Consider the following 14,484-nt stretch of genomic DNA (forward strand, 5'->3'; position numbering starts at 1 on the left):
ATAACTTATTAAATGATTTGGTTATATGATCTAGCATCTTCTACTCCTAATGCAACTGTGAAGGAATTAGTTCAGTTTAATTGTCTATACAATTCAGTTGTATAGACAGGAGTGTGAGGCTTACAAAGGTTGAATTGTGTCCTTGAGAACCAGAGGATTATGTGTAACATCAGACTCACACACAGGTCTTCTTATCCTTGACTGTTAGCAGGGACATTGGTTCACTACTCTGTATCTAGATCCTGGAATAGCACTTGGCTCTCAATAAACATTTATCAAATTAATGAAGTGTGAGCCCCAAGCTTTTCACTCTGCACCACTCTGCTTTCCTAGGACATATAGCACCCTTCTGCTTTAAAGATCTCAGTACATAGCTCAGTGACAGTTTGCTTGCCTACCATGCATGAACGAGGCTTTGGGTCAATGGCCTGTATTAAAAAAAAAGAAAGAATGAAAAAAGAAAACCACAATCAAAAGCACTCTACTACTCGACTTCCGATGATGGCCCTGTCTGGTGCCCCTCCTCTCTTCCACAGCCTATCTGGCCTGTCTTTCAGGCTTAGGTGATTATCACTCACCCTTCTGAACAGTGCTCTTGTTTTTCTCCACTATAACGATTTCTGCAACATTTGGTCAGGCTGTTTTATACTGGCTTCTCGTTGGACTTTCCTTTGTCTTGTCTCTCAGTTCCTCTCAGTGTTCTCCCTTATTTCAGCCAGACCAGGAGTACTCATGTTAATCCATAGGCAGCATCCATTTGTCCTGAAGATTAAATAGTTAAATGGCAAAATTTTGGCTAAGCAGCAAGCTGGATCCTATTCATTCTTCTTAGGACCATGGAGAGGAAAAAGAAAAAGTAGGTGTTGGTAGTAAAATAGAGGAAGGAAACATAACCCCCATGAAAGACTCTTCTGGGTGTCTCCTCATTTTTTACCAAAAGCTGCACAAGCTGCAGAAGGTCAGAGGAGAATTCATTTTAGACTAGATGGTCTGCACAGTGAATTTATGTAAGCAGAGCTGTACCTTCCAGAACTTGTACTGAAATCAGTTCATGTTGCCTGGCTGATGGCTCCCAAATATCCAATTAAGGAGGTATCTGTGAGAAGTTACACCTGTAAATTATTCTTAAATCCTATATATTTATACGGGAGTGTTGTTTAAGTAAACAACTCTACTTTTTCATCATTTAAACTCTCTCATTTCTCAGTTTCAATTTTCATTGCAAAGGTCAGAGCTTATTTAGGCTTTGGTTAGCAAGGTAGCGGCTCATGACTGCACAGTTGCTACCTGGAGGAGTAGACTGCCTACTAAGGTCAGCTTTTTGTAAACCTGAGATTAACCAAGCCCTTGATATAAGAAACCCTGAACTCAAATTCCCACGTTTCTAAGACTGTGCTTCTTATCTGCAGATTTTTCTCACGTTCAGACTAAAAGGAGCACAGAGACTTTTGCTAGGTGCTGTCCCTGCTTCCCAACATTAGATGCCAACTCTTCAAAGCTTCTGCAGATGATATTTTGCAGTAACTCTTTGCCCACTTGCTTCATCATATCCTGTAGGTATCCTGTAGACACCCCCGTGGTTTAACTGTGGTTAATATTCCTCTTTTATTCCTCACAGGTTATAAGCAAAGGACAAATGTTCAAAATCCACTTACTGAATTAAAGCTCACTCAGGCCTAAGTTTGGAAATGCATGTTTACTTGCATATCTTAAACATAACTGCTAAGACATGTTTATCAAGCTGTGATCTAAAAATGGATTTCAGTGGGTCTTCCTTCAAATGATATGACAATCTTCATGGTAAGTGCAAATTTTAATTTTTCTGGAAGAAGTGATATTAACTCTCAGTAGCTTGTCAATAGGACACACAGTGAAAAACATACAATTTTATAGCCAAAGACTTCCTGAGATTTGCAGAAAGGCAGAGAGCTCTGATCTTTTAGTAAGTTAGGATTCTGGGAGTCAACTATCTTTTTCCTATACTTATGTATGACTTTTGTTCCTACCCTGTTTGGGAGGACAAAAGGGCATCACTGTAGACCTCAACTTCTTTAAAAGTGCTCTTTACCAGATTTGTTTATATCAGAAAATCCACCCTCATATTCACACTGCGGTGATTATGGGCCTGGCAAGATGCAACTTCAGGAAAAAAATGGAATCTCTCTAGGAAAAGCGTCTAGCAAAATTAGCTCCTGTCCAAAATGCAAGAGTAAAGAGCCTCTTTTGTAGAAATGTCATCGATTCTCCCAAGAGCCTCTCTTAATCTGTTGATATTCAAATCTCTGTCCTTTTAAGCGCCTCTTATGTGAACACCACAGCTGATTTTCCTTCAGTATCTGACAAAATTTGCTCAGTTAGACCAGCTAACAACTGAAGAATGGAAAACCATTGCTTACATGAAATCCTGCCTCCTGTGTGAGGTTTTCAGCCTCACATTTCAAATTGCCTGTTTGGGCATTGGAGAGTTGAGATACTGGGCGGCCTGGATACCAGAATTAATCAGGAAAGGATATTTAAGAGGAGAGATTTTTAAGTGGTCAGTTAATTAGTGAATACTTTTATTCTACCATATCTAACAAGCTTGTAATTGCTGTGACTCAGAGAATAAATATTCAAATAATTAGGGACCCTCTCTATATATCTAAATTGTAACAGCAGTGATCTCTAAATAGTAGGATTATGGGTAATAAAAATGATAACTGACATTAATTGACTGTTTGCTATGCACATTAAGCACTGAGCATGACCGCATTCAATATTCACAGAAATTCCTAAGAGAGCCACTATTATTTTCTCTCTTTTCAAATGAGAAACTTGAGGTTTAGAGAGATTAAAATACTTACCCAAGGTCACATTTGCAAGTGGAATAGCTGGAATGTAACTCAAATTCTCTGACTTCAGAATCCTGACTCTTAATCTCTTCATTTATTCATATGTTCTTTCACAGAACAAAATGTATTTGTAGTGTCATAAGAAGGAAACGTAAGCCAGGCACAGTGGCACACGCCTGTAATCCCAGCACTTGGGAGGCCGAGGCAAAAGGGTCACTGTGAGTTTGAGGCCAGTCTGGACTACCTAGCGAAACTCTGTTTCAAAAAGACAAAAAAAAAAAAAAGGTGGGGGAAGCAGTCATTTCTTAAAACCACCGAGTATAAGTGTCACCTTATATAGTGTTTCAGGCACAGACGTCTATCTGTCTGTGACCCATTTGAAACAAACTGGTACTCTAAATGTCTTTTTTTTAAAGCAAGTATTTTAGACAAAGGTTTTTAAAGGCTAGCATCCTAGAGCTAGAAGAATGTGGTATTTGTTGTTTTTAAATTTCCCTCTTTCCTTGTACTATATCCTCTCATCATTCACTGCTAAGCATCCCCAAACTGAGTGGGCACATAGGAAAAACTGAACTAGAGAGGAAAGGTCAGAAATTTTTTATCCAGCAGAGGACAGGTTTACTTAGAATTTATGTTTCTTTGTTGTAAAATATCTGTTCGTATTCATTAATCATTTGTTCAGTGGATATTAAAAATTATCTATATGTATCTGTATTCATTTTGCAGATTATATTAATGATCAAGCCTTAGTTACACTTTGTAACTCTCGACTGCCTGCTCCACAGGCTGGTTAGTGTCCTCCTGCGACCAGCAAGCTGATGCAAATAGGTTATTCTCATCATGATGCTAGAAACCTGCAAGCTTTCTTTCTTAAGCCCAGGCTGAGACCTAAAACAATGGCACTTTCCCCTCACAGTTAGTCAGGTCACAAGATCAGCCGACTTTCAAGGGCTGGAATGACACAGCTAAATTGTGTGATAAAAAGCAAGGCTTTGGGGAGGAACAAAATGGAGGTAAGTGATGCAATCTATTACACAAAGCATGTGTGTGTGTGGGAATGTGTGTGTTTCACCTTCAAAGCATACTTGTGTTTCTACTTGTGGAATAATATGCATCCTAACAGTTTCTAAGACCTTGGTGTCACCACTGTTGCCTTTGAAGAAGTTGAGGTTGGGGCAGATTGAGTTGTTCAACATAAAACAGTTTGGAAGCAAAACTTGAACCCAAATTCATTTCTAAAGCTTTTTCCTCAGACGATGTTTGGATTGTTGGATTTATTTAATGTGAGAAAAGTGTCGCATTGTGGTTTGTATCATGACATTCCCTAAAGCTCTCGAGTACACAGACAGGCAGGGCCTCTGAAAGGTGACTGAGTATGGGTTATAGCTGACTTGGTGTTAGGAGGTGAGGTCTGGTGGAAAGAATCAGTCACTGGGTAGGTGTCACCTAGAGGGTGCATCTGCTTTCTAAATTCCTCTGTTATCTCTCTGCTTCCTGGCTGCCACGGCATGGGCAGCTTTCCTCTGCAGAGACCCTCTACTGTACCATTCTGTCCCGGAATTAGTGAACCATGGGCTGAAACATAATAAACCTCTCCTCCTTTAACTCATGGGTGTCAGCTGTCATGTTCCAGTGATGAGGAAAGGGACCAAGCCTACTGGTTAGCTGTTCACTAAAATTTAGTCCCTGGTGTTGATTGTATAGACGTATAGCTACCCAGGCCCCATGAATAGAACTTCCAAAGACTGATTTCCATACAAGAGCAGAAGTGGTGCTCACCAAGCCCAAGCCCAGGCTCATTAGAAAAAAGTCTGCCTTTTCTACAGACCCTTTCCCCTTCCGCCAGGAAGATGGGGACACCTGTGTCTGATGAACTTCAGAGACAATGAGTGATTTCTGCATTGGCCACCGGGTTAACACTCAAAATGGGCAAATATAACAAGAATTTGGTTTTTAATTTGATTTAAAATGTAGTGATTGTATTGGACAATGCAGCTGCTTAGTGGTAAAATCCAAAGCCTCGTTCCCTGAATCATTATGTGTGGGGAGGACAGGTAGCATTTCCCACAGTACATCCTTCATAGCTTTTCAGGGGAATAGAGAGGGGCAGCTTGATTTTGCAGTTAACCTAGTCTAATACCTCTAATAACGTAATTCAAATTCATTTAAATATTTTTATGAGGATAACAAAATAGAGTACTTGGGACTGAGACTGAAAACCAATGTGATAAAACTGGGAAATATAAATACTCTTTAAATTGGAAGAACTACTTAGAAATCAAACAGCAGTCCATATTTTGGGAAGTTATATAAAGCGTATCAAAGAAACAGAAATTCTTATTATGGTTACCGTTTGATATTTCTGCATTTTCTCCTAAGTTATGAACCAAACTCTTTTTTAAGCGACAGAACAAATTTGTCTCTCTGACTGGTAAATAAATTATCATTTGAGGCAACCTGACATAGAATACACACATATAAAGCCACCTTTTATAACATCTGTGAATTCTCCCAAAGTAGTTTTATTTTTTTCAGTATTTATTGTAACAACTCAGTACTTCGAATGAGTCATGAAACCTGGCTGCCCTGGACGCTTTCAAGCAAACACAACGCTATTCATCACCAGCAAGACAACCAGCAAGACCAGCGCCTGCCTTTTGGATGGCTTTATGCTAAAGGTCAAGAAAAGAAGCTTTTCTTTTTTCCCTAGGAAAGTAGTAAAAGAAAGCTTGGAGCACACACTCTTAATTGGCTATTAACATTTTAATTCTAAAGGTGGGAGAAAATCTTGGCACGGTGTTGTCTTGCACACCATCACAAAAATCAGTTGAAAATGAAAATACTTTGACATTAAAATGCCAGAACACAGCAATTGCTTTTTAGCTTTTATGTATTAATAAATAGCTCTACCAATCACTAGAAAAGGTGATAGCTATTAATAGCAGTGAGTCCTTGTTGATAAAGGGACTGATGATTTAATTAAAGGCAAAGCCATGGCACAGAATGAATGAGCCGGGCTCCAGGATCTACTTTTAGGAGTCTCCAGACCCCTTTGCTGGTGTCTATTGAGCCTCCAACCTTGAGTCAGACAGAGCCGGTGTACACTGTGGTTCTTTTCTCCTTCCAGCTGAGTGAGTGGGAGCTGGTTACCTCTCTGAACCTCAGCCTCCTCTCCCCTGTGAGGATTAAACAGACTGGTAATGATGCAGCATACAGCACATAGTGAATGAGCGTTTTTAAGATTCAAGACACGGAGCTGCCATCTATTTTCAGAGAGTTCTCCATCCTCCCTTACCCAACACCACCACCTATCTGTACTGCTCTAACTGACAGCTGGCAGCTCTGGTCCCATTTTATATTTAAAGCCTCAAACTTCATTCATCTAACACAGCCTTTGGGACAGGACAGAAGCATAGACATATTTTAGGAAGCAGATAAAGCTCCAGTTACAGGGCAGAAAGAAGGGAGATTTGCAGATACTCTAAAGCAGTTTAGCTAGATATGCTCTTCTCTTCTTACCTTGGCAAAGGTTGTGCTGCTTCCTTACTTAGTGTACTCAGTAATACATGACATTCTTTTTTATTTAATAAACAAAATTATCATGATTTCGGGATAGAATGTACTTCTTACCTATTTCCTCTTTTTTACCTTGGATATACAGGGTTTCTATTCTTATCTTATGTTAGATATTCCAATATCAGATACAGCCACAACCTGAGGGTTTAAAGATTTTCCAGACTATCTAAATCCAAGGCCTTGACTAAAATCAGGACTTTCAAAACCAGATATCAAGTGGTCATTGATTAGATACTGAGATGTTATATGAGACCATAGGAGACAAAATCCTAAAATATGTGCTCACAACCCTCAATTTCTCTTCAAATCTCTCTCTCTCTGTCTCTCTCTCTCTGTCTCTCTCTCTCTGTGTCTCTCTCTCTGTCTGTCTCTCTCTCTCTGTCTCTCTGTCTCTGTCTCTCTCTGTCTCTCTCTCTCTCTGTCTCTCTCTCTCTGTCTCTCTCTGTCTCTCTCTGTCTCTCTCTCTCTGTCTCTCTCTCTGTCTCTCTCTCTGTCTCTCTCTCTCTCTCTGTCTCTCTCTGTCTCTCTCTCTCTCTGTCTCTCTCTCTCTCTGTCTCTCTCTCTCTCTCTTCCTGTCTCGCTTATCTTTGGCTATTGCTTATGGTTATTAAGATCTTTATAGTAAGGAAGCTATATAAGAAATTATTAGGAGGGGGCTGGAGGTTTAGCTCAGCGGCATAAGCGCCTGCCTTGCAAGCAGGCAGTCATGAGTTCGATCCCCGGTACCGATAAAAAGGAAAAAGACCAAAAAAAAAAAAAGTTATTAGGAAAACAGGGGCCCATTAGACACAATAATTTTGTAAAATATTTCACCCCAAGCTATTTCTCAACAACACATTATTTCTGTCCATGACACACTGATTCTAAGCCAATTTTCAATCCTTCATTGATTTCCATGATTACTGCTCTGAATCCGGGGATTCTATGAAGTACACAGTTCCAAGAGGATGGTACACAGAAATGTAAAGACGTTAGCAAGTGTGGGCCACTGCCAGTCAAGCGTTTGTGCTCTTTTTGCCCAGCATAGAGTTCTTAATAGAAACAGCTACCCAGCTGGGCCACCTTCCCCCTACCTTTCACCTCTGCACGGGGTCATGAGACCCCTCCTAGTAGGCCAATGTGTGTCACTGCCTGACTATGGTTACTGAAAGATGACATGTCTTCTACACATTTGCTCCTGTGGATGTCAGTGCTCAGGATGACACTGGAACTCATACGTTGAATACAGCGGCACAACAAAATGCAAGAAAAGAGTTGTAAGTCCTTGAGTCACTTTTAAGAGGCAAGGACTCTGCCTTTCCAGGGATGCTCATGTGGAGCTGTCCCGTGAAACCCGCGGGCAGTGAATGAGCTATACCTACCAAAGAAGGCATTGTTCCCTTCAGTAACAGTCTTAATACACTCAACACTGTCTTATAACTGAAATCTGGGTATTGCAAGGTATAATGCCAAAAGAATCAGCTTTACTACATTAAAATATATAGTAGCTGGTTCACGCATGCCCAGTAAGAGTGTAAATTGGTACAACCACTGCAGGAAATTGCTTGGTAAAATCTTCCTAAGTCAAAACTTTGTGTGTTCTGTGACCTAACTGCATGTACTCTCATTAGAAATGCGTTTGTGTTCACCTAATCCTGTACCATCATGTGCTATAAACATATAATGGAACATTATTGAACCTTAAAAGGAAGAAAATTCTGACACATTCTGTAACATTGGTCAACCTTGAGCACATTAAGCTAAATAAAATAAGGCAATTACCAAAAAAAAATCTATTTTCACTTATACAAGATACATAGAACAGGCAAATTCACAGACATAGAAAGTAGATGGTTGCCAGGGGCTGAGAAGGGAAATGAGAAATTGTTTTTTAATGAATCTAGAGTTTCAGTTTTGCAAGATGAAAAGAATTCTAGAAATTAGTTATACAACATTGTGAATATACTGTTAAAAGAATAACTTCAGAAGATTAAATTTAACAGAGTTGATTTGAGCAATGAACAATTCATGAATTAAGCAGCACTCAAAACCAGAAGAGCTTTGGAGAGCTCCTTCCAGCAGCAGGAACAGTAAGCTTTCACAGGCAGAATGTGGAAATCAAACAGAAGCATCATCTGACTGGCCACAGCTAGACCTCTGCCTTTTTTGGGAATGGTGTGATGAAGCATTTGCCTTAACTGGGTATGTGCTAATCAGCTGACTGTCTGTGAGTTGACAAAGTTCAGATGCTTATGATTAACTGAAGCCTTACTAATATTGCATCTATACATATATATTAGATATATATATATTCCTAAACTAGGTTTAAGTTTATGTATATACTAGATTAGTTTGCAATTGTGATAGACCAACTTAACATGCAGACTGCCTTAGCTGATTATGTATCTGATTAACACTTAATCCACGAAACTATACCCTGAAAGATGACATACTTTTTGTTATGTGCCTTTACCACAATCTAAATTTTTAAAAATGCCTAGAATGTTTAGAGTACTATAATTTATAATAGCCAGCAACTAGGAAGTAATCAACCATCCTTCCACAGTAAAATGGATAAATTAACTGTGAGCTGTTTGCCAGTGGAATTTTGTATGAAAAATGAGTATTTTATGACATGAACAATATCAACACATATTGTAAGCCAATGCTAAGCATCAGAAATAGACAACAGGACAGATTCCATCTATTTTCAGTGACTTCATTTATTTAGTGCACAGAAACAGGCAAAACTCCCCCATGTTTTTAGAAGTCAAAATCGGCCTCACCTTTGGAGTAATGACTGAAACAAAGCCAGGTGGGGGTAAAGGGTATCTCCGTGTGATCCTGTTGTTTCGGGTAATGGGTTTTTTTTTTAATAATATAAATCAGTTGTATAAACAACATGTTTCTAAAAATTCCTATGTCCTCTCAAAAGAAAATAAATCACAGACCAGGAAGTAAAAAAAAAAAGTGTACCCTCCAGCCTGGGGCCATGGACTTCTACCAGAGTCAAGACAATGAATGTAGAATTTGTAATTAAGTGATTAACCAGGATGAGGCTACCTTAGAACTGCTTAATACCCTGTAAAATAGCCCACTGTATACAGATTACCTACTTCCTCATCAAATTATCATTCATCTAGGAGCACCAACAAGAAATATGTTTAACAATTAAAATTCTATGGTAATTTCACACTCAGCAGTGCCTTGTGTTCATAATTTCAATATTAGATCTGATTGAATATGATTAAATATAGCCTATGCTTTCCAAAATGGGTTACATGATGGATCTCAATGAACTCATTAGTAGCTAATGCTTCAGAGATCTTTCTAAATGCTAATGTTTAGCTGCCTTTGGCTCATTAATTAATTTAAAGATTTGTAATTATCAGAGCTTTTGATTCAAGCACATCTACCACTTTTTATTATTGGGGAATGCTTAAATACGGATTAAAATTATGTCATAAAAAGAAATGTAGTATTTATTTGGAAAGGAAAAAAGAAAAAAAGGAAGAGGATATTCTGTGAAATTCTTGGGAAGCTGGAACCTCTACAAATCCTTGTCACCAAAACATGAATAATGAATACAAAAGCAGAGATCGGAAAGGAGTCAACTATTTGGAGGTCATGAATAAAATATTAAACTAAACACACTGCACAGGACAAAAAGGAGAGTCTGGTCATATTCAAAATTAGACATCCCCATCCTAAAAATCTAAGCAAGCAAAAATCCCAGTTGACATGATATCATAAATTCTAAGTCATTCTTTGCAGCCATTTCTCAAAGGGCCTATGATCATCCGGGTTGTTAGAAAATTAGAATTAGAAACGTAATTAGAAGCTTTCAGACATTCATTTTGTTTCATAATCAGGGCAACTTATATCATGTATTTCTCCCCAGTCACTGTCAAGCAAAAAAATCAACACACAAAAATGTAGTGTTTCTATACACCAATAATAAACTCATCAAGGAAGAAATTAGGGAAACCATACATTTCACAATAGCATCAGGAAAATTAAACACTTACAAATTAACCTAACCAAGGAAATGAAAGACCTCTACAACACAAATATCATGCTTTGAAGGAGATCAAGGAAGCCATCAGGAAATGGAAAGATATCCCCTGTTCCTGGACAGCCAGACCCAGTGCGATTAAAGAGGCCATACTTCCAAAACCGATACACAGAATCCCAGTCCAAATACCAGTAGCATCCGCTACAGAACTGGGAAAAAAATAAACCTAAACTTCTCCTCTCTAAAAGAGACCAAATAGCAAAAACAATCCCAGGCAACATGCGCAAGCAATTCTGGACTTCAAGTTACACTACAAACCTCCAGTGATAAAAGCAGCATGGTATTAGCAAAAAGCAAAACAACCACCACAGAAAGACAGCTAAATCAATGGAAGAGAACAGAAGATGCAGGAAGGACAGGCAAGTTCAACTACCTGATTTTTGACAAAGGGACCAGAAATTTATGCTGGAGAAGAGATAGCCCCTCTAACAGATAGTGATGGGAAAACTGGCCATTCAGAAGATTGAATCTAGACTCATATCTCTCACCATGCACTAAGCTAAAATCAAGATCAATCACAGATCTGAATGTTAAAGCAGAAACATTTAATCTGCCAGAAAATAAAATAGGCAAAACTTTTGAAGATATAGGCATAGGCAAGAACTTTCTCCCTGGCCCTGAATCAAGGCCGGCAGCTTGCTGAGGCTGTTGGTTTCAAGCAGGAGCCTATAGAGATGTCTTTTTTGGTATGTTGGCCATTTCAGAACTTCGGCAGTGAAATGGTCAATTCATTAGAAAGAAACAGCTTGAAGCAACACCCCTCCACCCGCTGTGAGCAGCTGTGAGCGTGGCAGGCTCGAGCAGCTCAGGACTGGAGCCTCCAGCATTGACTAGGACCCGAGACATGCTGGGACCTGGAGCACCAGGAAACCAAGCAACCCTTCCCCCACTGCCTGTTTTGTTTTGTTGAACTTCAATATACATGAAAGTATGAACAGCTGTTTTGAAGAAAATGAGAGACTCTAAGACAGCCATTAGTGATTTCCCTATTGTCTGGTTTTGAAGACCTAAAACACCTTCCTCATTCAGTTTAGATCAGTTTTATACTATGTTGGCTTGTATGAATTCTCTATATGTGAAGACAGGGACAACTATTTGGAAGAAAACAAAAGACAATATAATAGACAGTGAAGATCTCAGGTCGTCTAGCTTTGAAATTTATCTCTTACATTGCTTTCTTATGTCCTATTTTGTTCTGTTTTGTTGTGTTTAATTTTACCCCTTTTAAAATAAAAAAAATTTTTTTAAAAAAGAACTTTCTAAACAAAACCCTAGTTGCACAAGAGATAACACCAAGAATTAACCAACCAACAGGATCATATCAAATTCAAATTCTTCTGCACAACAAAGGAAAAAAAAAATCAGAGTGAATAAAGAGAATTTAGAATGGGAAAAAAATTTGCCAGCTATTCTTTGGACAAAGGACTAACACCTGGATACATCAAGACCTAAAAAAAGTTAAAGCCATTCCCCCAAACATAGAAGACCTAACAACAAATGCTGGTGGGCTCTCGGGGAAGAAGGAACACTTACACATTGTTGGTGAGAATGTAACCTAGTACAGCCACTATGGTAATCAATATCAAGAGTCCTCAAAAAATTAAAAATAGAAATTCCATTTGATCTAGCTAGCCCCCCCTGTCTGAAAAAGTTGAAAACATTACATTACAGTGATATATGCCTACCCATGTTTATATCAGCACAATTCACAATAGCTAAATCTTAGTAACAGCCTATATAATAGATGAATGGATTGAAAAATGTAGTGTTTACATACAATGGAGAAGTATTCTGCCATAAAGAAGGATAAGTTTGAGTGATTTGTAGAAAAATAGATGCATCTTGAGACTATGTTGTTAAGTGAAATCAGACACACAACCTTAAATATAGCATATTTTCTCTTACGTAAGAAACTCAAAATAGAAGATGGATATTATGAAGAAAAGAAAAAGATGTAAGGGAAAAGAGGGTAGGTTAAAAATTGCAACTTGGAAAGAAGAGAGAGGTAGGGGGCTAAAAAAATTAAGATTTGTTGTGTATCAATTCCTCATGATGAATATAATCATTATGTATTGCAAATATGTACAAGTAAAAATTTGAAAGAATATTATTATTATTGGTACCAGGGATCAAAGTCATGACCTTGCACTTGCCAGGCAGGCACTTAGGCCACTGAGCTAAATCCCAGCCCAAAATTTAAAGAATAAAGAGCTAGAAGCACCCAAAGAAAAAGCAAGGAGATGGGGAAGCATTTTGGTAGATCCCTGTGATTTCAGTTTTTAAGAAATCTCACTGAAAATAAGGGTAATGTAGTAGGTACAAAATAGTGAAAGAAGTAAATGTTTGTTTCTCTGCAAATGACCAGGTTTACAGATATCACAACGCAGTAAGTGAACAGTCCACACAGGAAGGGATTGTGAGAGGATTTTAACCAGAGAGAGCCAGCATAAGCAAGGCTTTAAGTGCTGTTTGATCACTAATTTTGAGTATATTTTGGATGATTCGAGGCTTTACAGTAGCTCGCACATCAATCTTTTCCATTATGCTTACAAATTACATAGCTATGCTGAAGGCATAGCCAGAAAGCGAAGGTTTCTCTGAATAGATTCAGCGTGAAATCTATTGATTCAGACACAAGAACCAAGACAAGTAAATTGTTAGTAGTGACATCTCTTCAACATCCACCCTACCTCAACTCTCCTGGAAAAGGGACTTGAGAGCCTGCCCAGGAATGCTCTATACCAGGCAATTGTGACTCCAGTAACACTGTGAGAAAACTCTGATGCTCATCCACTCTAAAATCTAACCCTTTGGTTAAAATGGAGCCATAAATAATCCAGAACAGTTTTCATGTGTCCAGTCATTTAGGCAAAAAAACAAAAAACCCCAATAAAGGTAGTCCCCAGTTTACTGTGAGTTGGTATAGAAGTTTTCAACCTTATGATGGTGCAAAAGCATTACCAACTCACTAGAAGCCATAGTCAAATTGTGTTTCTGCTTTTCCCAGAGTACCACAGTGTGGCCCACTAGTCTGTCCTGAGGCTCAGTTGAGGCTAGTGTGAGTGTTCTGAGTATATTTAAGGTAGATGAGGTCAGGTGATGTTATTTGACAGGCAAGCTGTACTACTGCATTTTTTCCTGTAATATTTTCGATGTAGATGGACTGATAAGGACACAACCCATTGTAAACTGAGGCACATCAATGTGAGTAACTAAGACTGAGCTGCTATAACAGAGCCTCCAACATATAATGGCTTATAGAAATAACAATGCTCCCTTTTGAAAAGTATGTCCAATGTAAGCCGGAGAGACATAGGTCACAAGCGTAGTTTCTTTCTAGTTGTTGTCACACCATCCCTGAAGACGCTGTCCTCATGAACACTATTCAGGGTAGGTTATCATAACACCTGCATTATAAGCCATGGCAAGAGAGAAAGTGAAATCCAGAAAGTGATGCTTGTCATTAGGTTGAAAATATCACAAAGACTCACATACCACTTTAGCCATTCACCTTTACAATTTGTCATGTCCACAGCTAGCTGGAAAGTGAGATGTAGAAGGTATGGCTATTTCCCACTATCCCACACTGCCTCCCCCAAGTCTGCATATACCCCCATACACACATAGAGAAAATGTTCACCCCTTCCTAAGAGAGTCAGCTCAGGGTCCCGTCTAACCACTGCACCCTGCTTACAATATGTCTGCACAGTACACAGTTTCCTTCATCAAATCCGGGTGTCTCGCAGAAGGTAAGTTACCCACTCATGCTAGTCCCTGCCCATCCCCCACCTCCCATGCCCTGTGCCCCAGGCAGTGACGGAGTCTTGTGATGCAGTAATTATGAAGGGCATTTTCCTGGCAGGGGAGGATTTCCTTCCTCAGACTCTGGTTCTGGTTTCACAGGGGATTCCCTCATCCAGGTCCCACAAACCCACGGCCTTGCCTTTAGGTGGTTTTTTCCATTTCGCCCCGCACCACACGTGAGTTTGGAGACATTCCTTCCCCACTTGGCTTTGAGGAACA

At 39.1% G+C, this 14,484-nt stretch overlaps 1 non-coding gene across 1 annotated transcript; it reads left to right on the forward strand.

Moving 5' to 3' along the window:
* The first annotated feature begins 11,072 nt into the window (after window positions 1–11,072).
* LOC111756120 (small nucleolar RNA SNORA2/SNORA34 family) lies at window positions 11,073–11,208 on the forward strand. Its single transcript, XR_002790610.1, has one exon. It is a non-coding gene; the product is annotated as a small nucleolar RNA SNORA2/SNORA34 family (small nucleolar RNA).
* The last annotated feature ends 3,276 nt before the right edge of the window (window positions 11,209–14,484 follow it).

Source organism: Cavia porcellus, unplaced genomic scaffold (genome assembly GCF_034190915.1).
Source record: "Cavia porcellus strain 051 isolate PalLab524CR breed Dunkin Hartley unplaced genomic scaffold, mCavPor4.1 scaffold_17, whole genome shotgun sequence".
Taxonomy (NCBI): domain Eukaryota; kingdom Metazoa; phylum Chordata; class Mammalia; order Rodentia; family Caviidae; genus Cavia; species Cavia porcellus.